The 26,186-nt window shown below is 44.8% G+C and overlaps 1 long non-coding RNA gene across 1 annotated transcript; it reads left to right on the top strand.

Annotated features, from left to right (window-relative positions):
• Nucleotides 1-11,761: 11,761 nt before the first annotated feature.
• On the top strand, nt 11,762-16,620 carry LOC138224448 (uncharacterized). The gene is made up of 2 exons (XR_011182946.1): nt 11,762-11,862; nt 13,227-16,620. It is a non-coding gene; the product is annotated as an uncharacterized lncRNA (long non-coding RNA).
• Nucleotides 16,621-26,186: the final 9,566 nt, after the last annotated feature.

The following is a 26,186-nucleotide window of genomic DNA, read 5'->3' on the forward strand; positions in this document are numbered from 1 at the left end:
GTGGAGCGGATGGACAAGGCCACTCACTGGGCAGCTCTGGTGCCCTGCTTGGCACTCCCTGGCTGGAGGCACGAAGACACCTCTCATCCCGACCAATGCGACTTCATCGTCCAGCAGTGTCACCTGTCCTCTGTGCTGGACTCTTCGACCAAACCCATTGCGAGGTTTCTGGGGCCCATTTCACTTCGGGCAGTGGTTGCCGGACTCCAGACCCCCAAAAGACGCTGCAGTCATTCAGAAACGTTCGCAGAAACTAAGATCAGATCACTTTATTGGCCGTATACAATTTCTTGCGTTAAGAATGTGTCTTTTTGCAGACCCCAGCTTGCTCTCCATGAGACACACAGCCAGGGAGAGAAGCTGGGGGTCAGAGCGCAGGGTCAGCCATTTATACAGCACCCCTGGAGCAGCTGGGGTGTTAAGGGCCTTGCTCAGGGGCCCAACGGAGTAGGATTCCTCTGCCGGCCGCAGGATTTGAACCAGCAACCTCCCAGCCACAGGCGCAGATCCTGAGCCACAGAGCCACTCCGCCCGACTTCCTGAAAAGCTACACCTTTGTTGTTTTGTCACTCCTCGTCGTTTTTCCTTATCGGTGCCTGCACGCGACTCCGGCGGCTGAGACCGCCCAGGCAAGGGTTTTTCAAGTTCACGCCGTCCAGCCTCCATTTTTTCCGTGACAGCCGAGCCCGGCGTCAGTTTTAGAAATGTCATTCCAAACTGGATTAGGCTGCCAAGACGCTCTCCTTCTCATTATAACGCATCACGCCGCCTCCCATCAGCGACCGCCGGCTGCTGAGAGGTCCGCACTGGCATTGAAAGTCCTTTTTTTCCGCGGACAAACAGACCCCGCCGCTCTCCAGGGAATGTCAATGACGTTGAAATACATTAAAATGTAAAAAAAAAAAGGACTGAGGCAATTAACATCCGCGTACATAGACCGCCAGCATAGAGGACACTGTCGCTTTCATCTGACTTTCAGGGCTCACTGTAAATATAATGAGTGTCTGAACCAGAGGATGCTTTTATATATATATGGATGAGCGCAGAGCATCTTTCCACTCTATTTTTTCAACTTGGTAGAAACTTTTTCAAATCCAAGGACAGGTTTCTCCAAAATTGGCACTGAAGTTGGAGCCTTCATTGTCCTGTTTCCCACAAGCTGTAAATAACATAATCAGCACAAAACAATGTTGTCAAGTGGTTTGACAGTGTTGGGTCTGGCCTTATGAGTGGTCTTGGTTCCCAGTCCCATACTGTAACTCAATAGGCCTTATTTGGAACAGTGTGCAGCAGACTTGCCTGGGAAGGGGTTTGTAATGGCGGGCGCTGTGCCACTAGAGGCCGCCAAAAACCTCTTTCATGTGTAAATAGACACACTAGGTGATATGTTGCGCAGATAATTGGTGGTGAAGTCTGGTTCCACATTCTCACATGGGGTTAATTTGTGGAATGCTTTGGGATATAAAGGGCTTTCACAGGGATAGTGGTGGCTGGGTTCTGATAGCAGGCTGGGGAAGCTCCTGATGAGCACATTGCTGAAAAACCCGCAAGTCTGTCACTATTGAACTATGGCTCTGGTGTTCCTCTGAGTACTTGCCTGAGCAATCTGAAGGTTAGTTTTATGGTGAGGGAAGAGATTCTGGCTACAGTTAGAGAAACAGTTGCTAGATATGCTCAGGTGTATCCCATCCCACCTGTGACCACCCATAAATATTGCCCAGCTGACATTTCACTCCCTGTGGTGAATTTAGTTGTGCTCCGTTGACTCTGACTCTGATGTTATCATGGCTTGGAGTAATTTCCCTAGAGAGCTTCAGAGAAGAGGAGTGAAACTCTTGTGCCACTTTAATTTGCTGCTGTTACAGGAAACGGGAGACAGTCTCTCGTGCCAGCTGCCGAGAAGAGCATCTTAAATCACACTCCCAATGCTTCCTAGTTTAGCCACTCAGGGAGGAGTGCCGGAATAATCCCCCTGAATAGCACTTGCAGAGCTTTCTTGCACATTCCATAATTAACAGAGTGCAATTCTGGACTCACGTAATATAGAAAGTGGCTTGGCATAGGTGGATTTAAAAGCCAACCTGGGAAGCGAAAGAAAATCAAGCTTCTGGGAAAGAATTGAGGGGGGATAGTCGAACAGTATATGTTTTGACTCTAGTAGTCCAGCTGGGACTGAGCAATTAAATTAGGGAAAGAAATAAAATGGGAAATTGGCTCTCTTGTCTTGTATTTTCCGTTCCCAGTTTTTGAACAAACTCCTTGTGAAACAAGCCCATTTTATTACCTCCCCCGCGAAGAATTTTGAGCCAGTCCTCAGGAATACTACACAATAAACAGCCTAAATGATTTATACTCAAGAAACAGAGGGTGAAAAAGTCAGATTTCTGTGATCAGCCGGAGCTCTGTTTAATGTTCTCTGGTAGTTTGTAGCTTTTTGTCTGTAGCCTTTGGAGCTCCTTCCCTACAGACCCATTAATGGAGCTGACCATGTATGTTTTCAGAAGGACAATAAGGTTAGTGGTTCACCAGAAAACAGGATTTCCAGGAAAAACTCACCCCTGAAATTCAAGACTGTGGAATAAGTACAAATGTAAGTCAAAGCAGCGACTATGGAAACTGGGCATCGAAAAATTGAACAATGAATTTGAAGATGAAGCCTTGTTTAGGATCATGCCGTATCCTCCATAATTATTTAATTAGATGTTTGGTTAAGAAGGGTGTTTTTTTTCATTTTTTATGCTCTTTAAAAGCCTCTGACAGAAATGCTTTAACTGTTACAAATTTGTAAAAGCCCATTACAGTGTCAGCAGGAAATGTCCTATTTTCCGCAGAGTTTAGATGATTATGCTAGCAGCGCATAACAGACGGCTTAACACCATTCAAATAGGCTTTTTGGGATAAAAAAAAGCAAAGAAAACACAGGCTCGTGAACAGTGAAAGAGCAGAAAACAATGTCATTAGCCTTATTGACAGATGGTCTGTGGAGCATTGCACAAAGCCATTGACTAATTGTACCATTTTCTCAATCACATTGTTTAGACCACAATGATCTGATAATCACCTTAATGGATTATAAATGCCAATGACAGCTCATCATCATCATCATTAGCTTGTTTCCCCTTGGTGTGATGTTGTGGAAGAGCCATTTACTGGGTCACCCATTCTGTGGGCTGACAGTGCACCCCCATGCTTCACCCAGGCATCAGTGCCTCTGCTTTGGCAGCTGGGGTTCCTAATTGATGTTGCACTCTTCCTGTGGCGGCGCAACCTTGTCGTTAAGGGGGGGTGGGTTGTGTACCTGATGTGTTTCCTGAGCAGAGAGGACAGAGAAAGCAGACAAGGGTGTTTCCCATTTGCAGAACAGGGCCTGCTCTGCCTGAACTCTGTCCCAAGCAATGCACATGCTCCCACCTGACACTGGAATTCAGGGAACTGCATGCATTCAATTTCATGCCTGATGGATTGATGTCTGTCGGAAGCTACTGTTCTTTTTTCTTCTGGGCGGACCGCAGCCACAGTTTTACATCCATGATTTCCTGGTAGCAGCTGTAAGAGAAGACACTGATGAAGATGAAGGAGGTGATGACATTGGAGTAAAAAGACACCTGCAACAGAATTTTGCCCCATGCTATGGTAGAGCGTGTTCGAAACACAACAAAGTAAAGGAAATGCTTGGTGCTCATCTGTCTGTCTGCTAAGCATTCAGGGTTGGTTTAAAATATGAGTACATTAATAACAAGGGGAGAGAACAGCAAGGACAGATTTATTTCATTTCAAATTGCATGTCCTTACATTAAAATTCCATACCATTTCTGCACAACTCAATGTCTGTCTTGCAGCAGCATGATTCACAAATGCCCTAGTGACTAATAGATACAAGGAAGACGAGCTTGCTGAGTCCCCACTCTTCTGTCGCATACCCAAAGCCCTGTCTGCTTCCTCTCCATTCTTCTGGGGCTGACGAAATCAACTGAAGGAGTTAGAGTGGAAACTGAGAGTCAACAGCACAGAGTTTCAGAGCTGACTGTCTGAGCTTGATTGCCATTGATTGTGGTGTAATAGTGAACAGTTATAGTAAAGTTGCCTATCGACTATTGTGAAGTAACAGTAAACAGACACAGTCAAGTCCAGCAACAGAAAATTGCAGAAGAGGCGCCTATCCTCCCTGACCTCTCACAGGATATTGATCCTCAAAAGCTTGTCTTCCCATTTCAAATTAAAAGGCAAATCAGACTGAGCTCCATTGGGGTGCAGGTGAAAAAGAAAGAGCTGAACAACCTTCCCTGTTCTGGTGAGAGAGAAGAATCTTTTCTTCCTTTCAAGCCAGTGCTGCTATATTCCCCAACTTCTGACCAATAGCAGCCGTTGAAGGAGCAGCCTGCAGGTTAACAGCAAAGCCAAGAGCTCTTCGGTATTTTGATGAATAAGGCTCTGATATGAAAGCACACAGGAGAACAAACAAACAAAGATCCGCAAGGATTTCCTGGGAGAAATGAAGGGGCTGAGTGTCTTTCCGAGACAGGCCATCTCCCGAATTGTGATTTACAAAATGAGAGACGGGCCTCTCACCTGCTGGCTTATGACACAATCCTTTTATTTTCAAATGGCATCCAGACGACTCAGTCAAACTGTTTTTGGTAAAGACAGGTCTGTTCTTTCAGCCATGCCTTTTCACTGGGCGTAAGGTCTAGCCTCAGTCTTCCAGAGAGAGGCATGAGAGGGATGTCAGTGTTACTGGGTCAAGTCTTTGGCTGTTAATAGACACTGGAAATTGTGTCTCTAATTGCCTGTTTAACAGATATTACAGTAGATAGCAGGTCACTGCCCTTAACCAATCAGCTCTTCATTAAGTCCATTGATCAGGCCCAGATTATACTTAAAGGGATTTGAATCAGAGCCCTGTTTAAAAAGGGAGTTGAAGGCATTAACTGCTGAGTCACTGTCTTCATCCACAGGAACAGATCAGTCTTGGCCGGAGTGATCTGATCTTTGCTCTCTTCTTTTTTTTGGGTTTGTTTGAAAGCCAAAACAGGCATCCAAACAAAACAAAAAAAACAAGTTGGGGAATGGATGTCGGTAAATTAATTTTTAGGGGCTACGACAAATGCAAATACAACCCCCCCCCCCCGACAACTGGAATATCCTCTACACAGGTTTCATGGCAGAATGTGGTCGAGACTGCCTCATGGCCACTCGAGAGAGGCGATACGCTTCTCCTACTCGCCTGCCTGCCTCTCCCCCTGCAGTTTGTGCTGGCTGACACCTGCGTCACCCCCTGATGCCCCTGTAGTGTACAGGGCAATCTTCGAAAAGAGGTCCCGCCTGTCACGGTTCCACCTGCCCCGAGGAGACGCCACCGTTAATTAGACTCGGCTTCCGTTAATCAACGCTAACCGGCTCCTAATGACCACTAACAGCATCACCTGGACCGCCTATCCTCTCCCACACTATTTAAGGACTGCTTACCTGCTCTGGTATGCTGGGCATTGAGTCTGCGAGCGGAGCTTTCCTCTCTTGTGTGGGCCCAACGCTTCTTACCTCGATCTTTCTGATCTCCCGGCTTCGCTACCAGTTCTCCTCCTTAGACAACAGCTTCGGATTTGACTTCTCGGATAATTTCCCCCCGGCTTTCTACTTCTCTCCTAGGAATTCGCATAGGGTGCCACGTGTAACCGGTTCACTTCGTTACAACGCCTGCCGTGAGGCTGTGAACAGTGGCACCCAAAGGCAAGTCTGCACTAAGGGAGACGAAGGCTCTGGTGGAAAACCTTTCAGATGCCTCTGCAGGCAGAAATGTGTCTTTGTTCACGAGGAATGACAACACCCCAAAATCGAAGTGTAACGAACTATTGTGGAGTGAATATTTGGCTGAGGGCCGACCTCCTGGCCATAGGACGAGGAAGCCAGGACCCCCTGCAGGGTGACCAAGGGGCAGCAGCAGAGGTGGAGGTGGGATGCAAAAGTTGCACGCAAGGGAGAGAGAGATCGCATTTGGTATATATAGTGTTCGGTGGAGGAGGGACGAAGGGAGTGATTGCTAATCGCTGACAGCTGGGGATGATTGAGCGTGGTTGTGGTCATCCCTCCCGAACTTTAGTGAAAGAAACTCCATTAAATGAGAAAGCCCGAGTAACAGGAAAACCAACGTCACAAATGTATCAGGAAAAGAGCTGCTCTTGAACGAATGAAAGACAATAAAACATACTGTAGAAGACTCTCTAAATCACTTCAAGATGATCAGCAACTCCAACTCCTCTGCCTGTCAGCACACAGGCAAGTGCTTTTTTTCTGAAGAGTTTCTTAGAATTGCTGCAGATGAGGCAGCTACCTGTTTTGTTATCTTGAAACCTTGGTCAGACGTCTTTCATCCTTTTTCAGGAAAAAAAAAATTGGCAGGGATCAGTGTCGCGACTGTAGTCCCTCCCCCTTAAGGGCGCTCCGGCCCTTTCACTTCGGACTTGATTCTCTGCACCTGTCCCCTGTTCCCAGTCCGCCTTAAAAGCCAGGCGCTGAATCCGGGCTCTGCATCTGATCTCCGTATCGTGCGAGTCCGGGACCTGGAAGCGCCTGGTCCTGTTCCCTTTCCGCCAGTTCCGACCCGGTTCCAGTTTTTATCTGGTCTGTTCTTGGATGGACCCCCCCGGCTTTGGACTTTGCTCGTGTTTGATTCCCCCTTTGGATTTCTACTGGATTGTTTGCCCCAAACTCACCCCCTGGACACCTGCGCACTTTGGACACGCCCCCCTGTTTTCATCCCCGTATTCCTGCATGACTTTTTCCTAGTGTTTCCTTACTCCATCCCGGATTGTGTCGTCCGCATAGGGTCTGGAAAGAACTGTTCCGTTACAATCGGTCCTTAAACTTGAACGCTAGTGGACTGGCGTCTCAGGACAGATTCTTCCCCAGCTGCAATGCAAAACCAGTTTTGTTTTCTTGCTTGGCACTCAGTGATAGACTGCACTATTAAGCTCCTTTACTCTGGATATCTCCAGAAAAGCCTTAGAAAGAGGCTTGCTTGTTATTTCTGATAATGCACAGATCCATGTGCGGCTGTAGAGCACTGCTCCATTTAGGCAGTGTGTGTGAGGCACAGCATAAATCTCTTGAAACTATAGTGGAATTAGGTTAAAGCTTTCCTCAGTTATAATGGTATTTTTCACTCAGGCAATTGCTACAGATTAATGTCTTAATAAGTCAATTAAAGAGTGTGGATTGAAGATGTCAGTTTGCTGCAAACTGCAAAAACTGAAAAAAAAACTTAGTCATATCTAAACTTCTTGTAGTCCAAACTTTTAAGCCGTGTGTCATGTGGGCCTGCATTCACTGTTCGCTTAAAGCCTCCTGGGATTAATTCAGCTGTGGTTCTTTAAATAATCAGCAATTCTGGCACCTGCAACACAATCCCAGGATATATTGCTTTCAGTTAAGGCGAGCACTAAATACGTTATCTATTGGAAATCTTTCTTCCAGAACTCGAATCATCTGCTAATAAATAAGGCAAAAGTCTTCTGGGAAAATCACTTGCTAAGCTTCTTCTAAAGCGCCTAGATCAATTTTGTAAAACTAGCCAGGATTAATAAGCACTAGGGGATGGTATGGGGTTGTAAATTTTAACCACAACATCACTAATGAGGGTCTTTGTAATTTATGCGGATGGTTTTAAACTCCAACTAAGTTGAAAAGTTAGTGGGCTGAGCTAAATCAATGTGTGCAAGTTATGCAAAGGACAAAGGCTGACTTTAATTTACACTCTGGTGCAGTGATGCAAGAGCTCTGCTTGCCTGATTGCAAGTCGGCCCTAGACTTTCACATGAGGCCAAAGCAGGCAGAAGCTGCCTCAAACACCAACATGCATCAAGGGTAATCCCTTGAAGAGACTTGCGAAACCCCTCCCAGCCAGAACTGTCACGATCGTCATCCCTCCTCTAGAGGGAGCTCCGACCCTTTTGTGTTAGTTTCATTATCAATGTTCACCTGCCCCCTTGCTCCATCCTTTATTTAAACCCGGTGCTCTGGAATCTCGGGCCTCTGCATTGGAAGACGGAGGCCCGCAGGCCCGCCTAGCATCAAGGTGCCCTACGCCCGCGGCCTGAGGGCTTAAGCTTCTGATCAGCGTCCTGACCCAGCTGAGTCCAGGGCTCGGAGCTCCTAGCCTCGTCATCCTGTTTTTATTTTCCTTGTTGCTGTCCCTGATCCCGTTCCTGGTTTTAAGCGTGTGTCTTGGATGGATCTCCTGGCACTTGGACCCTGGACTGTGTCCTAGTTTCCGGTTTTGGACTTTCCTCTTCTGGACTTGTTCGCCTGCGCTCCCCCATGCACCTGGATCACTGTCGGCACTGCCCCCTGTTCGCCATCCCTATCCTATCCGTGTTTTCCCCATACCTCTTTTCCAGTTAATTCCAGATTCTACCGTTTGCATAGGGTCCTAAACTACACACTACACGGGAGTCAAGACCGGCGTCTGTTACAAGAACTCGCTTCAGCACTGGATCACTAATTAGGGAGGGCACCTCTCTACACATCAACAGTATGGTGCTGGAAGAGGCAGGCAGATGCTTCACAAATATGAAGTGTGTGTTCTTGTGTTGCACGCATCAGAGTACAGTATTTAAGAGCTCTCTGCCTGAGACATTGCCTTTGCTGGATTTTTGCATGCATCCTCAGTAAGATACAGTGTCTCGTGCTCTTAGGTGAAACACCTACAGCAAGGGGTCTACATGCAGACTATTGATGAGGCTTTTATTAAACATTATACGGACTACAGACAGTCCTTAGGGCACTCAGTCTTCAGGCTCATACCTTTACATAGATGTATTATTGAAGAATGAGGCACTGAGCCAAACAGCCCCAGCCTTTATAAATTAACCTGGCCTCTCAGGAACTATCTCTCTGTAAGTCTGTATCCATCAAAGAACATATTATGGGCTGAGCTCGGTGCACCGTCTGTGCACTATAAGAGTAGCACCTCGTTTTGCTATTAAAGGAACGACTTATAAGATGGCATGGGTTTTATTTGCAGGGACTGTAAAGAAAGTTCACAGACAGGCTTTATAGATGTTCCATTCTGAATGCTGATTTTCAGGATGAAATAGGACAGCTATGGTGCAGACAAGTGCATCTCACGTGATACAGCACTAGAATGAGACCATAATTCTTAGGAAGTCTTCTGAACTGTTAATGCCTATTCCTCAGCCCGGGAGGAGAAGATATCTCTCTCAGCTCAGTGCTGCGGAGATCAGGGCTTCATCTTCAGAGCCTGCCCTGCAATGCACATGTTTCATCATTGAGAGAACGTGCCTTTTCATCCTTCATTTAACTTTCTAAATCCAGGAACAGGGTGGCAGAGGGGGCTGATGGGAGCGGTTTAAAGACGTTGATGTAGTTCAGCAGTAAATCGGGCAATATCTCAGATTACTTTGGCGACAGGGATTTGATTGGAAGGTCTCTGATGCTCTTTTCATAATGATCATCAAAGAAGTCAGTGCTGCACAGACCCCATTTGTCCACTGACTCCCTATAGCTGTCAGGATCGTCATCCCTCCTCTAGAGGGCGCTCCTACCCTTTTTGTTGTTCCCAGCTGTATATGTCCTAGTTGTGTCCATTTCCCTTTCCCTTATTTAGGCCCGGTGTCTCCGTTTTTCCGGGCTCAGCTTTGGAAGATAGACGCCCAAAAGCCCACCTATCACCAGGCTCAGGAGTGGCTATCACGGCATCCTGATCTCTGAGTTCAGAGCCCCTTGCCCCATCATGGTTTTATCCTTTCGTGTTCCTGGTCCCAGTTCCCTCGTTCCTGTTTTTAATCGACTTCTTCCCTGATGGATCTCCCGGCACCTGGACATCGGACTGCTCCCTGATTTCCCCCATTGGACTTCCTTGGACTCGTTCGCCTGCGTTCCCCCCCCATGCACAGTCTTCACCGCCCCCCCTGTCTGTCGTCCTGTCCATTCCTCGCCATGTCTTCCCTGATGTCCTTCTCCAGACACTTCTGGATTATCCTGTCCCGCATAGGGTCTTCAACAACGCATTTCACAGGAGTCTGACCCAGCTCTCGTAACAACAGCATGGTGTCTGTGGTACGGTTATCCACACTGATTTGGAAGTTCTGGTCGCAGGATAAGAGGGTCGCCACCACCCGTTGCAGCATCACCCTAGTTTTCCTGGGTGATCTGCCATCTCAGCACACACCAGGTCAGAGTATGATGCTTCTATTGTCAGGGCTTGTGGACATCCAGTGGCTTATGTGACACGTTTGCTGGCCAAGAATCCCCACCAGGCCAGTGACAGCTTTCTATACTGTAGTTCCACAGTTTTCAGGGCACAAGCTTTGTGTCCAAGGCCGTTTCTCAACACTGAAGTGCACAGTAGCAGTCAACAGCCCAAGAAATATGCTTGGAGGCGACAATCGACTTGAACCTCATGAACAGAAAAGCTTGGTGTCCATGTCAGACCTGTCCTTTAGCAATAAATCCTCCAGGGTTCATGCGGATTTTGTAAGGGGAATGCAAATGTCTCCAGACAGAAAAGGGCAAACTAATATAAACAAAAATGGGTCAATGAAAAAAAACAACAACAGCAAAGTGGTTACTAATCAGTTTGAACATGGCATTGTTTAAATCCAAGTACAGCACAATCCAGCTTAATGCCAAAAACGCTACTTTAGTTACAATCAAACCCCCTGCCATATGTTCCCCTAATGGCTTAAAAGCATAGTTTAAGTCTTTCAATTAAACAAGGTGCTTCCTTCTTTAATGTACTTTTGATTAGCACATCTGTGGCTCCAAGTGTTAAAAATACATTATCTGCCTGTTTCCCAGAACACAGAACCTGACGGAAGGGCTCTGAGCGATGCTTATGAGCAGGCCTGCCTAATTTGGTTGAGAGCTGCCGTCTTGCCAAAAGGATGGCAACAGCTGTGGCTACAGGAGTGAGGAGCCTAGCTCGGAAGACGCTTGGAGAGACTAGGGAGAGTGGTTTTCAGATTTCTTCAAGGGTACGCAGGCGAAGCCTGAGCAGGAGTCAGCTGGAATTTACTGATGCTGTTTTCGGTAAACGTGTAAAGGTTTATTCCATGCTAAAAGGAAAAGAAAAAAAGAGACATGATGTTTAGGCTGTGCAGCCTTATTTGATGTACCTGAAGACGACTGATGAAGCGCCCCTGAAGAACCTGAAGACTGCAAACTGGAAAGTAGCTTTATCACCTTAACAAAATCTTCCTCACACCTGAAGAAGACTGCACAGCCAAAACGTTGTCTCTCTTTTCTTTTCCCTTCAGCATGGAACAAACCTTTACCTTTACCGGGGTGGAGTGGTGGCTCTGTGGCTGGAAGGTTGCTGGTTCAAATCCCGTGGCTGGCAGAGGAATCCTACTCTGTTGGGCCCCTAAGCAAGGCCCTTCACCCCAACTGCTCCAGGGGCGCCGTACAATGGCTGACCCTGCACTCTGACCCCAAGCTTCTCTCCCTGTCTGTGTCTTATGGAGACAAATTCCTAATGCAAGAAATTGTATAGGGCTAATAAAGAAACATTATTATTATTACATTATTACCTGTTCATTTGCAGCCTACACATGGTGACTCAGCTCCCTACTTGATCTTCAGTAAATGTGGCTGTGAGAGAGTGGTAGGGTCAGACAAAAGCCAACTTGTCTGAACTACACTTCCTAAAAGACTATGGGCAATGACCTGCTATCCTCAGTCACCTGACCAGTTGCTAAAAGATAATTGGTCGGTGACAGTTTGAGAACCAGGAAGCTGAGGTTTCCAAGGTTAGACAGCGTTTGCCATCTGAACACAGAGGGCAGATCCTCTGTTATGCAAGCTGCACCAGAGGGAGAGAGAGGAAGGAAGAAACTGACTGAATGAGTGAGTGATACAACTTTGTGAGTTTTTGACACATGACCGTTTGAGAAGAGTCTCAGACAGAGACGTTATTTTGGAGGTGGGAAACAGCTTAGGTGCCTGTCAGGATGTACAGAGAGGGCCTACCCTGATAAGCCCTACACCACAGCTCTGGAGATGAGGCTTAGTCCTTTGACTGAACCTCAGATGACCGTAATAACTATTGTACCAGCACAGTAGAGAAAGTGAAGAATAAAAATGCAAAGTAGGGTTGTTTTAAAACATGGTGAAAGTCTACGGAGTTTAGGCAAAGAGTAGCACCAACAAAGCCTATTTTTTTTTGTGGTAGAGGCTGATATCTAAAATTTATAGATTGTAAAATGAGTTTCAAAGATGATGTCCCTATTTAAAATTAAATTCCCAGATTTATCTCATGTGAAGCGATAAAAAAGTCAATAAAGTGAATAAAGAATGTCTTAGGTTAATAAATGAACACTTGGCGAACCGCATTCTGCTGTTCTCTAGCCCTACAGTTCAGAAACGTACCTTCAAAATGGCAACGATAACCTTAAATCACAGAACGCAAAGATAGAGGAGAAATGAGTTTTAATAAGATGTCCTGGAGCTATCTCTTCCCTGGCTCATGAGCTGTGAAAAACGGAGAGTTCTCTTCCAACTTTTCTTTCTTTGCTGCAAGCAAGATTGAAGTGCCCCTTTGATGGACTAAATATTTTTAAATGACTCAGAAATTTGTAACAGCCCTTTAAATTAAAGGCTTTGCAATAAATTAATATTGTCTTGGAACATGTTCACACTTTCTGCGCTCCTGAGAGGGCAATATTTCACTCCTTAATCGCCAGCCGTTTTCATTGCCTGTATTATTTTTTCCCAAACATCATACTTTTGCAAAGTTCAATGCTAATAGCACGTTTTTCTTCATATGTTAAATCACCTTTTTATAGATTAAAAAAAAATAAAATTATATTAAATTGCCCAGCTTCTTTTGCTTGGAAATTATAGGGAACAGTACAGTCTACAGTAATTTAGGAGTACAGGTTTTGGGAGATCAAAGGTTCACCGAATGTTTTGCATTTTAAGTTGAGCCAATCAGACAATGTGGTCTTCAGAGCACTTCTGGATACACCTCCACTGATCTGGAGTGTCAGATAGACTCTCACTGTTGTGGGGTGAGTTTGTCTCCCCATGAGCGGGCCATCAGAGTCTTCACTGGTGGCTCACTCACCATGCCTGAGAGGCGAGGTCTGACTACCCTGGATTAACCCGGACTGTTCACTCCCCTACAAAATTATATAAATAGTCAGGTTCACGCAGGTGAGGCCAGTGCCCTAGTGACCACGTACAGATGAGATGTTATTGTGTTTCTCCAGTTCCCAGACTGGTCTGGGAAAGGACGCAGCCAAAGGAACTGGACAACAAGACCTCAGCTGGATGGCCGTACACAAGAGGCTGGCAACCAGAGAAGTCCTCTACAGACACTCGCTCACCAGGAACCCCCAATGCCCCCGGGACACGTGGTTCACCGAGGAGACGCAGGCCCACATGTTCTGGAGTTGCCCCAAAGCGGGGTGGGGCAGAATGGACAACACCGTCCAGTTCCTGGGAGTGAGAACAGTGCTAAGCTACCAGAACATCCTACTGGGACTAGCACCTAGCGGATTGGACAAAGAGACACAGCTCCTGCTTTGGCTGCTGGCGTCCCTAACAAAACAAAGACTGTGGAAAGCGAGGAACACTCTTATCCGGCCCAACACGGAGCAGGGAGCGAGGGAGCTGGAGGAGAGGAGGAGAGGACCTCAGGAGGAGGATAAAGCGCGACATCACCAAATGGGGCTTCTCCACACTGCAAGGGAGTGCTGGAAGGGTCTGTGAGTCCTGAACAAGAACAAGATTTTACTTATGAGCACATTTCAAGGAACAAAATCAGAACGGGTGACACAATACACAACAGAAGCTTCTTACAGCCCTTCTTAAGTGAGCTCTAAAAATGTCAGCAGGTGCACTCTGCTAAGAAGCAGGCTCTGGCACTCACTGTGAGGAGCCTAGTCTTGTTTTCAAGCAAGATCAGGAGATCTCAGTTAAAGAGCTGGACTTCATTCATGCAGTAGCTCCTTATTATTATCTGGGGTTAGACTATGATGATTAATACACATGAGCAGAGAACCTTAAAGTCTCTTTGAATTTTATGGGGGCTGTGTGCTGATGCAGACCACTTCTAGTTAGTAAAGTAAAGTAGTAAAGTCTGGGTGTCTTCAAGCTTTTTCTTAATATTCCAGGAGATGTCGCTCTGTAAATAAGGTATTACAGTTGTCTAATCTTGATGGAACAGATTCATGCACCAATATGTCACCGTCAGACAGGCAGAGCAAGGGGTTTAATCAAACAATGTTATAAAGGCATAAGAAAGATCCCTTTGCAACATTTTTAGCACAAACCTTAAATGTTAAAACAGCACAGTGTCAAAAGTACCATGGAAGGCACGAAGGGCTTCATATCAGCTCTGTAACAATAACAGTAACATCATCAACATAGCACACCAGATATTGCAAGTCTAAACATAATATTCGTGTTACAGTTTAGTTTAAGATAATTCAGTTGCATCTATCAATTAACATCTGAAAGAAGCTTTAAAGGAGGAGAAATTGCCGCAGGAATGTCTGATTTGATCTGCAAAAAGATCCGTGGTATCATCAGCAGGGCAGTGAAACACAATTCTCTGATGACAAATAATCTGATCAAGAGGGAACATTTAAACAGCAAAGGTTCTAGCACAGAACCTTGGGGAACACCATGAGTGTTGAGGCAGCTTCAGATTTTTCACAGCCGTGTTTTAAGAATTGGCTCTAGGCAGTCAAAAAGGAGCCAAAGCCAAATCAATGAAGTGAAGTACCTGTGATTCCTAGGTAGTCTAGTAATCCAGTATCTTCATACAATTCAGTTAGATGCTGTGATTGATGGTATCAAAATCTGCACTTAAATTTCAGAGAAAAAGGATATTAAGCAGCCCAGAGTAAGAAGTCATCAGCAAATTATTAGGTACCTTAATAAACATTGTTGCTCTGTCTCTCTGCTGTGTCTTTGGCCAAACCCTTGCTCTTGACATTAACTAAGCCGGTTAAGGGCCTGTCTTCATCTGCATCCCCTGTCTACATGATTTGTTGCATAGTTTCAAAACTGTATTTCACCTTAAACAAGAAAATGACTCTACAGGTATTTGGCTTAAAAAAAAACAAGAAGCAGTGATCCTCCTCAGCCTGTTGTAACTCCCAAACCATTTACATTTCAATACAAGAAATATGGCAACCCATTGTAATCTCATCAAACACGTTTTTGACTGCTCAGGAGGAAGTGCAATCCCTTCACTTTAGGTAAAATTTAATAAGCATTTGTGCTAAGTATCCAGACAAATAATTACCGAGCTGGTACAGAGGGATAATCTTGTATCGTCACAGTCCAAATCCTTAAAGCTTTTCCAACAAGACAGGAAAAAAAACAGGACTGCAGCTGCACAGGAATGTGAATGCGAACTTGGCAAAACCATTCAAAGGTGTCTGTGTATCTCCTTCCCTGAGCAGGGGGATAAGGGGAGAGGCTCACTGGGGGAATGTATGAAACAGAATTAGAGCTCGTTTGCATCACAGAATCAATTGCAGTGTTCAGGTTAAGAAAGCCGATTAAGAGGTTTACACAAATTGCTAGTGTTCGTTCTGATCGGAACACTGTTCCACTGCGGCACTTGGGCAGACAGACAGTAATTGCCCTTTGCCATGAAACACAGCTGAGCTCACCCAGGCTCATTAACGGGACCTGCGGGAGACTGGACAGATAGACTTCCCCTCAACACAGTCCCAGACATCCTTGTGTGTCCCCTCGAAAGACAGACTTCTTGTGCTCTTAGGAACTGAGCCAGGCGCTGTTTTTAGGAGTGTTTCTTTTTTTTTTTACTGTGAACTTGGAACAGATGCATTTCTACCCCCCCCTGCATTAGAAACAGGCAGTTCTTCACGATCTCTCGCTTCGAGCCTGGCTCAGGAAGCTTGCCCTCGTCCCCTGGCTCATGTAGAACCGGGCAATCGGCTACACTTAACATTGCAATCCCTGAGCTGCAACAGTGGGATTCTCATCAAAAGGAGGACTGCTCCCCCAGCTGGCCAACAAGTCTCAAAGGTTTCTGTGGAGTGTTAAGCAGGGGATGATATTAGCTGACTACAAGCCTGTTCAACCCTGGTGGCCAGCTGTGCTACTCTGCTAGGAGAATCCTGATCTCAGCCGGAGACTGACTTCAGACAGATTCAGACACCCGTGTATTCATCTTACCAACTTACTACCTGGTACCCTGCATCTACAGTTGATCACCCTCACAACCCAACACGAGTTGGAGCGACACTGAAGACCCACACAGAAGAATGTAGATCAAGTAACAAATGCAAATGAAGTGCCAGAACCATGAGCTGTCCTTTGATTCTGTCACATTAAGCAGCAGGTAGTGGTTGCTCGGGATGCACCATGGCCCAGCCAAGCTCAATCGTGTGTCATGATGGCTGTCAGCTGCCATGGAAAAGCTGTCAGTCGGACCAATCCGGAGTATTAGCGCTGGGCAATGTAATTGCGCACAGAGAGCTTACAGGAGAGGTGGGAAAACAGCAGAATGTTAAAGATTTAACTATCATAGCTGTAACAGTATACTGTACTTCCACTGTTTTTTTCTAAATCGTGTTAAGAGGGTTTACTGAACCTGGAGTGTCAGATAAAGGGTTAAACCACCAGAGGGCGCTTGTTATTGTTCTTGTTTGTGTTTGTGTTCCTGTTCTTAGAGAACTGGGATCAAGGGGAATTTAAATATTCTGTCCATGAGACATCAGTGTCTGGTAGGGAAAATGACAGGAGCTCTGATTATCCTAAAACAATCATGCCGTTACTTAGGAGCCGTGTAGATGCCTAACCAAGTTTCGGGGGCGCTTGCTCAGGAGCAGGCTCGAACAACACCACAGCGCCACAGCCCACACGGGCCTTGCTGTCTTGCCACTCTCTGACAGCGTGGTTGCTATGGTGATGGGAGCGCGCACACTACGGCCTCAACTTTGGAACCTGAAGTTCGTGAAACAGGTTCTACACAAAGGCAGTCAGCGTGAGATGAAGAGGTTCCTAGTATTGCACTGTTCATCATCCAGGGCTTCACCAAAGTCAGGAAAACTTTTATCCAGGAGCAAGAGATCACAGGCTGAGCTGAGCGGACTCAAGCTTCCCTTTGGGCGAGAATTGAACTTTAAAAGAAGTTATATAGAATTGCTCTTGTCAAAATCTGGTTCAAAATAAGAAATTACTTACGGCACAAAACATTGATACAGATCGGCCCCCCAACATCAAACCACTTTTGATCTCTGTGGAAGAGAATGCTTTAAATGCAGAATTAAATGTTTTCTGGAGTTTATTTTTAAAACCAGTGTTCAGAAACAGAGCTAGTGTTGTATAATTCTCCACCCCACCCCCCCTCAGTTCTTCTTTTCTGCATTCAAAGCAGATGTGGAAGTATCAGGGACCTCAAAATAACTTGGAGATTAATGCAGAGTCTGCTTGCAGTGTATTTGACTGAATTGCCTTTGGAGGAAAACCAGGTCTGCATCTCCTATAACAATTCTCCTCTGGGTCTCTTCAACACTTCATTACAAAGTATGTTTTAGACATTTATCATATATACAGTGTACCTGCAGTAACTCAGTGAAAGATATGTCTCGGTAGAATTAAAAAGAACAGACAGGAATATTCCCACAGGGAGGAATTAATTAATTCCATACTTCCAGTTAGAGTTCCATCTTAATATCTAAATTGCATGGCTGTTTGATTTATAAAGTAAAAATTTAAGAGTATTTAAGATTCATACAGATCAACCTTAAAGTAAAAGCAGGTCAAATTTAAACTTAGATCTTATTTATATTTTTATATTGTTTTAAGAAATGAGCCTAGTCACTGTCTGCCCATGCATAAACAGCACTTGAAATATTCCTTCGACTCTAGTGCCTCTTCAAAAGCATCATATCCTGAAGATCCTAAAACTCCTAAAAGCTCGACAAAATGCAGAGATATTGTAGAATCAAGCAGCAAACCAGCTCAATTTATAGATGTGCTTTAGAAGAAACACATTTCAGCTTTGTGCTGCGTTTTAACAATATAAAGCCACTATGAATTCTTGTAATACTATTTATCGGCTTTTATCAGAACCCTAAGAAAAGACTTTAATTTCTGCCAGACTTCTACTGTATAATGTCAAACTTAGCTGCAGGGATGTGTGTTTTACTGAAACATCAGCATGTCTCACTGAAGAAATGGATACACATACAGGTACGTGTCTTACCATAGACAGCTTTAAGGAGTATGGTGTATTTTAATTCATAGCTATGCAGGTATCCTCCCAGAACGAGCCTAAATTAATTTCAGTGAAGCCACTTCTTCCTTTAAGAACCAAATATCTCAGGACTCATTACTTTTTAAAAAAAGGAAAATGCCAAGAAGAATCACAAGCACTCAGCCTCAATAAAGTAGAACTTATTAAAAATGTAATTATCAGGCTTGATGAAGTTTTACATTAAAAACAGCAGAACATTCCTTCTTTAATAAACCACAAAACCAATTTGTTTATGTAATTCAAATTGTTGGCTGTATATTTACCAATATATAGTATCATTCTGTTTTTTTTACAGTACTGTTGCTAGAGCTCGAATGATTATACCATATCACGCAATTATTTCATTTTTTTGAAGACTTTGTCTTCCCACTTCAGAGATGGTGACTTTCTGTAATAGGATTGTTTAACAATGCAATTACCATTCAACTGCTGACTTAAACCAGTGTGAGTTAGTTAAGCTGAAAATCCTTAACATGCAAAAAAAAGTTGCCTTTTGTTTTAAACTTCCTCATCCTACACCTAAAACAATCAAGTCTACACCATTATTCTCCTGTCTAACCACTGTGTAGGATTTTCAGGCATCTGGAACAAGCTTGTTATGGTGACTCCACAGGATTGTTCAGGATTCACATATGAGGGATACACCAATTATTTCACTCAAGGCAATGTATATTTGCACCCATTTACTGTATATAGCTGGATGATTTACTGCGGCTATCTGAGTGAAAGAATAATAATAATAATAATAATAATAATAATAATAATAATAATAATAATAATAATCATAATCATAATTCCTTGCACTTATATGGCACTTTTCTGGACACTCCACTCAGAGCTCTTTACAGGTCATGGGGATCCCCTCCACCCCCACCAGTGTGCAGCCCCACCTGGATGATGCTCCAGTCCCCTCACACACACCAGCTCTCAGTGGGGAGGAGAGCAGAGTGATGAAGCCAGTTCAGAGATGGGGGTTATTAGGAGGCCATGATTGGTAAAGGCCAGGGGGAAATTTGGCCAGGACACCGGGGTAACACCCTCTACTCTTTTCAAGAAACACCCTGGGATTTTTAATGACCACAGAGAGTCAGGACCTCGGTTTTACATCTCATTCGAAGGACCTTTTTACAGTGCAGTGTCCCTGTCACTATACTGGGGCATCAGGACCCACAGACTGCAGGGTGAGCGCCCCCTACTGGCCCCACTAACACCTCTTCCAGCAGCAGCCTCAGCTTTCCCAGGAGTCTCCCATCCAGGTACTGACCAGGCTCACACTGTTGAGCTCCAGTGGGCTGCCAGCGGGGAGCCACAGAGCAATGTGGCTGCTGGTTGTGCTCTACCAGTAGTGCTGCACCCAAGATTCACACCCTCAGCCTTTCAGTTGTGAGTCCAAAGCTTTGTCAACTACTCCAATCTGCTGCTTTACTGTGCTGCCTACTATATCCCTTCTTGCTGTATAGCTTTTTAAAAAAATTTTGGGACTGGCCTTTGTCACGGATGTCTGAACGGACGAGCCGTGGAATGGCAGGAGAGCGATAAAGACCCCATGCGTAGCAGCGAGACGGGGGTTAGCCCGGGCTCAGCTGTTCAGGAAATGCCGTAGAGAAACCTATGCCCTCAGGCCACAGACAGGAGCGACCTGATGCTAGGCGGGTCTCAGGACAACCAAACCTCTGAGCCAGGAGCAGAGCAGAAACAGGAAGTAAATAGGCTACACAACAAGACACACCAGAAAGACATGAATAATCACAGGGAACCAGGAACAGGACAGAAGCAGAGCGCCCTCTAGGTGAACAGTGGCCATGTCAGCCTTATGTGCTGTTCATTCCACATCATACAGTACAAATGCCAGGTGAAACACTGGTGGACACCAGTGACTTAAACTACTGTTTTAAAACATGAAAGACTTTGGAAAACAGTCTGTGAAGCAGAGTTATGTGACTTGCACTCTCAGTCCTGGGTCTCTCGGTTCTTGCAGTCTACCTCTGACTCCTAAATACTCTGACCTCCTCCATACTTTACACAGAGTGCACGACAACTGAGCACTTTCATTTATAGCTCTTCTGTTGTTTTTTTGTCCTTGATTGCATGTTGAATGTTCTGACTTACTGTAGGTGTCCTGCTGACAAAAATGTAGCTTTCGCTTTGTCCTCAAATTTTAAAGCACTCATTTGCTTTCTTCTCTGTGGTGGCCAAGCAGCTCTTAATGGGTTACCACTGAGTTATGCAGAAGCACCTGTGAGATATGAACTATATGGAATAATGGGCACAGGGCCAGTATCACAAATTCCAGACATCTTTATGTGAGTAGTACAGAAGTTAGTGAGTGGAGTTCTTAAATCCTCCACGTGGTGCAGGGAAAGTGCTAATTATGCTGTCCAGCTTTCTATAAGATAAATACATTTTTATATTTTATTTGAAGGTCTAATTCACGTACAAATAAAAGCTATCTTAAGTAACGCTGAGCTAAGCTAGATGCTGTTCCTACAGATGCTTTCTCGAACCATGATTTTAAAGACCTTGCAGGACTGAAGCATGACAATCAAAAGGGGCAAAGTGCCCTCTTTTATTCTGGGGCTTTGATTCTGCATTCTTACTGTCCCAGACCGTGTTAAAAAGAATGTAGGAGTAGCAGGAAGAACAGGGCAAAAATACAATCTGTCAAAGCAGTTCATTACAACTTCGAATTATTATTTTTTTAATTTTAAAAGCCATGAGCTCATGTGCCCATGGACTAGATGTCACGCCCGCCAGCCCGCGGAGATCAACCCACCGGAGCACTAATCTATGGAACCCGTTTCCGCCAGGAAGTTTAAAACAAACTCGATATGTATCACTAACAGAGGGTTAATCCACCAGCACACGCTTTACCGTGCAGCGCTATTTAAACCACCCAGAGTCTTCTCTTAGAGAGCTCTACCCCGCTTTCTACACTTCTCCCGGTTCCTAAACTACGCTTTTGCCTCTCGACCTTGTATCTCGCCTACTGATGTGGATTGTACGCCTCTCTTCGCATCTCCTGGATTTCGAACTACCTTTCGCCTTTCGACCACGATCTCGCCTGACGTTTCGGATTGTACGCCCGTCTCGATATCTACCTGCTCCTGCGTCTGCATAGGATCCGCATACCTCTTCGTTAGGGATTCCTTACACAAGAGCACCGCTAAACTAGTGCCCATCTATAAGAAGGGCGACAAAGCTGAACCAAGTAATTATAGACCAATAACTAATAACACGTAAGGCTATAGAAACAATTATTAGAACTAATCTAGAGGACCACTTGTATGGAAATAAGATCCTTAGGAATAATCGGCATGGATTAAGAAAACGGTACAGTAGGTCTTGGTTAGACAAATTGTTAGAGTTCTGTGACCAAGCTACAACACTAATAGACACACACAGCACTTATAATAAGGTGTATTTAGGTTTTGGTGTTAACATTTCAAATTGAAGGGGGTGAACATTTAGGGAAACAAGTGTTTGGATTGAAAATTGATTAATAGAAAACAGAGAGTACGGGTAGGGATTAAATGCTGTAATTACCTTATTTCTATCAGTGATCTATCTTCTTGTATGGTTAGCGAAACATCAGGTTTTCAAATGCTACCATGTTAGGGGAATTATGAAGCGCAGTATCAAATGATCACCAAATCAAATTAAAAAATTTCAGTTCAAGTTAATGCTTGGGAAAATAACTGGAAGATGACATTTAATGTAAATAAGTGCAGGGTTTTGCATACAGGCAGTAAAAACTGTAACTAAAAAACTGGGAAACATTGAGCTCGTAGAGGCTACTAAGGAAAAGGCTTCTGTGTTTATGTTGACATTATTTACACCTTCTGGACAACGTGGGGAAGAACTGAAAAAAGCAAGTAAAATATTAGGATACAGTGTAGAGTAAATCAATAAATGTGATGTTAAAATTGAATCAGGCACTAGTAAATCCACATGTAGAATATTGTGCACTCTTGGGCAACTTTGATCACTGTGTTATAAAAAAGATATTGTTGCTCTGGAATCAATCCAGGGAAAAGCAACCACCTGCATGTGGTTTAAGGGAATGTCCTCTAGGCTGAAAGAAATGAACCATTTCAGTCTTGAATACAGGAGATTATCAGGGGGCCTGATACCAGTATTTAAAATCAACCCAGTGTAGTTGGAACAATGTGGAAATGCATTTAAAACCAAGAATAGGAGGTATTTCTTTACCCCGAGGTTTCTGTGAGTCTCTGGGTTACTCATACATTCTGCAAGAGTGGGTTTTGAGCTTTCTTCTTCCTACTGTGCACTTCTCTAAAACAGACAAGAAAACAGCAGGTCACAGAGCAGACGCAGCACAAATGTTGCACTTTTAAAGTTAAAACACTAGACCCAAAGTGCCCATGTGGCCTACTGTCAAGATTCTGCACCAATCAAACCTCCTGGTTCCATTTCCGGTGTCCCCTGTGATCTCCCATCCTCTGCTCTTCCTGACCTCTGGGCCCCAGCAGTAGAGAACTTGGAGAACAAGATTCGGAAAGCAAAACAAAACGAAATGTAAAAAAAAAGCAGTTGACTCTGCTTATTTCATTTGCCCCTTTTTTAAAAGTTTCACTTGGCTGTTACTTTCCCCGAACTTGCCATGAATGACTTTAATTTTGGAGTTCTCTGAATTTTAGCAGTGTGGGAAACTGGGGAGGCTGAACATGGCGAGTGCTGCAGTAATACAATTGAATTAGTCGCTCGAGTCCAATGTAAAGCATTATGTAACGCGATATGGTAATGCAACGTGATCTGCAAACTAATTATGTCAGGAGAAACGCCCGACTTTACAGTAATTGTTCTTATAATTAGATCAAATGAGAAAAAATATTTTTCCCGTCCATGTGAATGTGTGTGGGATTGTGCTATAATGAGGGAAAATATGTAAATGTCTTTCTCTACTGTGAGACAACCAGAGGTAATAGAAAACAGTACTTCCAGGCTTTCTGACTGCCAGGACTGGGGGAGAGGCAGGTGTCCCCTTCACCTGTGAGTCAGTCCAGTCCTGCCATGAGATCTCCCAGGAAACACATCTACGGTATATGCAGGCTTAGTTTTCCATTTAGATTCTTTGCCACAACAAAGGGAGCTCCGTACTTGAAGATGAAACAACAAAGGGGGGTGAGGGCCCATCTGTTGAGCTGTCAAAACAGATAACGGTCTTCAAGACCTCAATGCGTGACAGCAGAGCTCTTCTGGGGGGGAGGAATGGTCAATTCAAATCAAAAGCTTTTGGACAAACAAAGACCTCGTTTGCAATTTCTTTCGGGTTGCATCGTTAAGGCGCGTGTACAGTATGATTGCATGAATAATGTAACGTGCTGGGATACATATTATATATTATCTCAAGTTTCTGGGATGGGGATGCGACCAGAAATGGTAAACTCCTTTTTTTTAACGAACGTTTTCAGTGAACTCCTTCATCTATTTGCATGCCCTAGTTTAGAATGCCCCACACTGACACGCTCAAAAATAAATGTCTTTAGTCGAACAGCGAAGACTAGGAGGAGGTCTGCTTCGCATAATCCTCAAAGGTACTGACAAAGTCAAACCACTGCTCTCGGGATCGAGACTAAAGCGCGCTCCAGAAGACACAAGAAATACAAATGGAAAACACAGCTCTAGAGAGAAACATAACAGAGTTTAACAGATCTAACAGAGCTAAGGAGAACGTTTAGCCATTCGGTGTCTTTGGTCATTAGTCGTTAACTGATCGAAGAGGCTCATCCAGCTGCTTTCTGAAGGAAGCCAAGGCAACAGGATACCCCGTTCCAGACACCCACTACTCTTTGTGAAAGCGGAGGCTGAGCGAGATTAGATAGTACAGCACCTGTGAGAGAAGTAACAGGTTAAAAGGAAACCTGTTGCTCTTTACTGGCAGCTCAACACTGTGTGGGCGGTAAAATGAGAATACAGCACCACTGTACTAAAATATTCCAAGGTGTATATTCTCCGATTTGACATGCATTCTTGCTCTACAAGAAATTCCATTTCTAATCAGCTGAAATAACCGTTTAGTGGTTTCCCTACCAGGGCGCTAAATTAATAAACAAATGAGCGATGCCGGTTAGGATTTTGATTTCGTTGTGAATGTAAAAGATCTCTGGTCATTGGGCCTCCCAGACTGGTTATAAATGCACTGGAGCTGTTAAGAGCTCAGAAGCTGAAATCAAGCAAAACAAAACTCTGAAGCTGAATAAACGAACTGGAGGAATAATAAAAATCTATTAGAATTTAAGTGATACGTTTTAAAACCCATTAAGCAGCAATCATATTTCACTTAACGCAGTAAATTGGTGCCCCAAAAGAAGTACAAAGCAGAGCGCTAATGAGGTCTGTTTTGCTCCTCTCACAATGATTAATTTAATAGGACAGTTCCGGTAGATCAACAGCTACTTTAACACACGCAGCTCGGAGTCTCCTGCAGCCTGCCTCTTCCCAAGACCAGCCGGAGGGAATTCGTTAATGTACCCATCAGGAATTTGGGGATTCTGGAATTTCGGGAATTTGGAGCTCGGCTTACCACTGCATCCCCCGACAAGGAGAGATAAGGACCCCTGCTTCACGGTCGGGCGACCTGCCATCTCTCGCGCTGTCATCAGAGGTGCCCTCCAGCTGAGGGTTAACGAGTCAAATTCCAATGCCAATTTCAAGCACTTTATTGGCATGACCGATGAGTTACAGTGTTGCCAAAGCAAGTTCAATTAACACAGCATTTATAGGCATCCACATACATCACTGAAACGTTATTGAGAGTCAGGCGCGCTGTCGGCTCCTCGGGCTGGGACAGGAGATCACACACTGGGCTGCTGCAGTGTTGACTCTCCCTCCCCCAGCAGGGATGGGAACTGTTCTGATTCTGGAAAGTGGGGGAATTCTGAGATTAAATGTGTTATTTTTAATCCCAGAAGAATGTTTTGTCTAATCCCAGAGTATTTCTTGCAGTGCAGCAGAAGGTGCATCTCTGTCTCCACTTCTCCCTGGTGGCAGTGGGAGCACAGCCTGGACTCCCTGTTCAGCCAGGTCAGCCTGTGTCCAGTTTCTCTGGCTAGGCTGTGGTCACTGAGCCTATCCTCTCTGGGCAGCCAGGTCAGCCTATGTCCAGTCTCTATGTCCAGGCTGTGGTCACTGAGCCTGTCCTCTCTGGGCAGCTAGGTCAGCCTGTGTCCAGTTTCTTTGTCCAGGCTGTGGTCACTGAGCCTGTCCTCTCTGGGTAGCTAGGTCAGCCTGTGTCCAGTTTCTATGGCCAGGCTGTGGTCACTGAACCTGTCTTCTCTGGACAGCTAGATCTGCCTGTGTACAGTTTCTCTGGCCAGGCTGTGGTCACTGAGCCTGTCCTCCCTGGGCAGCCAGGTCTGCCTGTGTCCAGTTTCTCTGGCTGGGCTGTGATTACTATATCTGTCCTCTCTGGATAGCCAGGTCTACAAGTGCAAGCTGGAGAGGTTGGTATGGTGTGGGGAAATGAGAGCAAACTGTCCAGCTCACTCCCCATTCTGTCAAGCTTGGTCCGTGGTGCGCCCCTAGTCACAGCTACATAACATAACATGCACTTGAAACAGCAATGGGCTCAGTGAACTGAGCAGCTTCACTGCCCAAGCCTCTTGGGAAAACTGATAACTTTTCATGTTTGAAGTCATTGCTAAATTCTTATCTCCTGCAGCACTACTTTTTGAGATGGAAAAAAAATAGTCATTTTTCTGTAGATTAACTCCCCCAGAAGGCAGCTCCGATCCAGCCTGAGTGGAGAAGACCCTGCACTAATGCTACCTTATTATCCTCTGATTTCTCAGATGAAATGCACAGTAGGTTGCGAGACTTGCACCTGATTAGAATCAAAGGTTGAAGGCGATCAGTGATTCAAAGAGCTATGATGCAGTTTACAGAGAACATTTTTCTTCTTGATTTA

Source organism: Lepisosteus oculatus, chromosome 21 (genome assembly GCF_040954835.1).
Source record: "Lepisosteus oculatus isolate fLepOcu1 chromosome 21, fLepOcu1.hap2, whole genome shotgun sequence".
Classification (NCBI taxonomy): domain Eukaryota; kingdom Metazoa; phylum Chordata; class Actinopteri; order Semionotiformes; family Lepisosteidae; genus Lepisosteus; species Lepisosteus oculatus.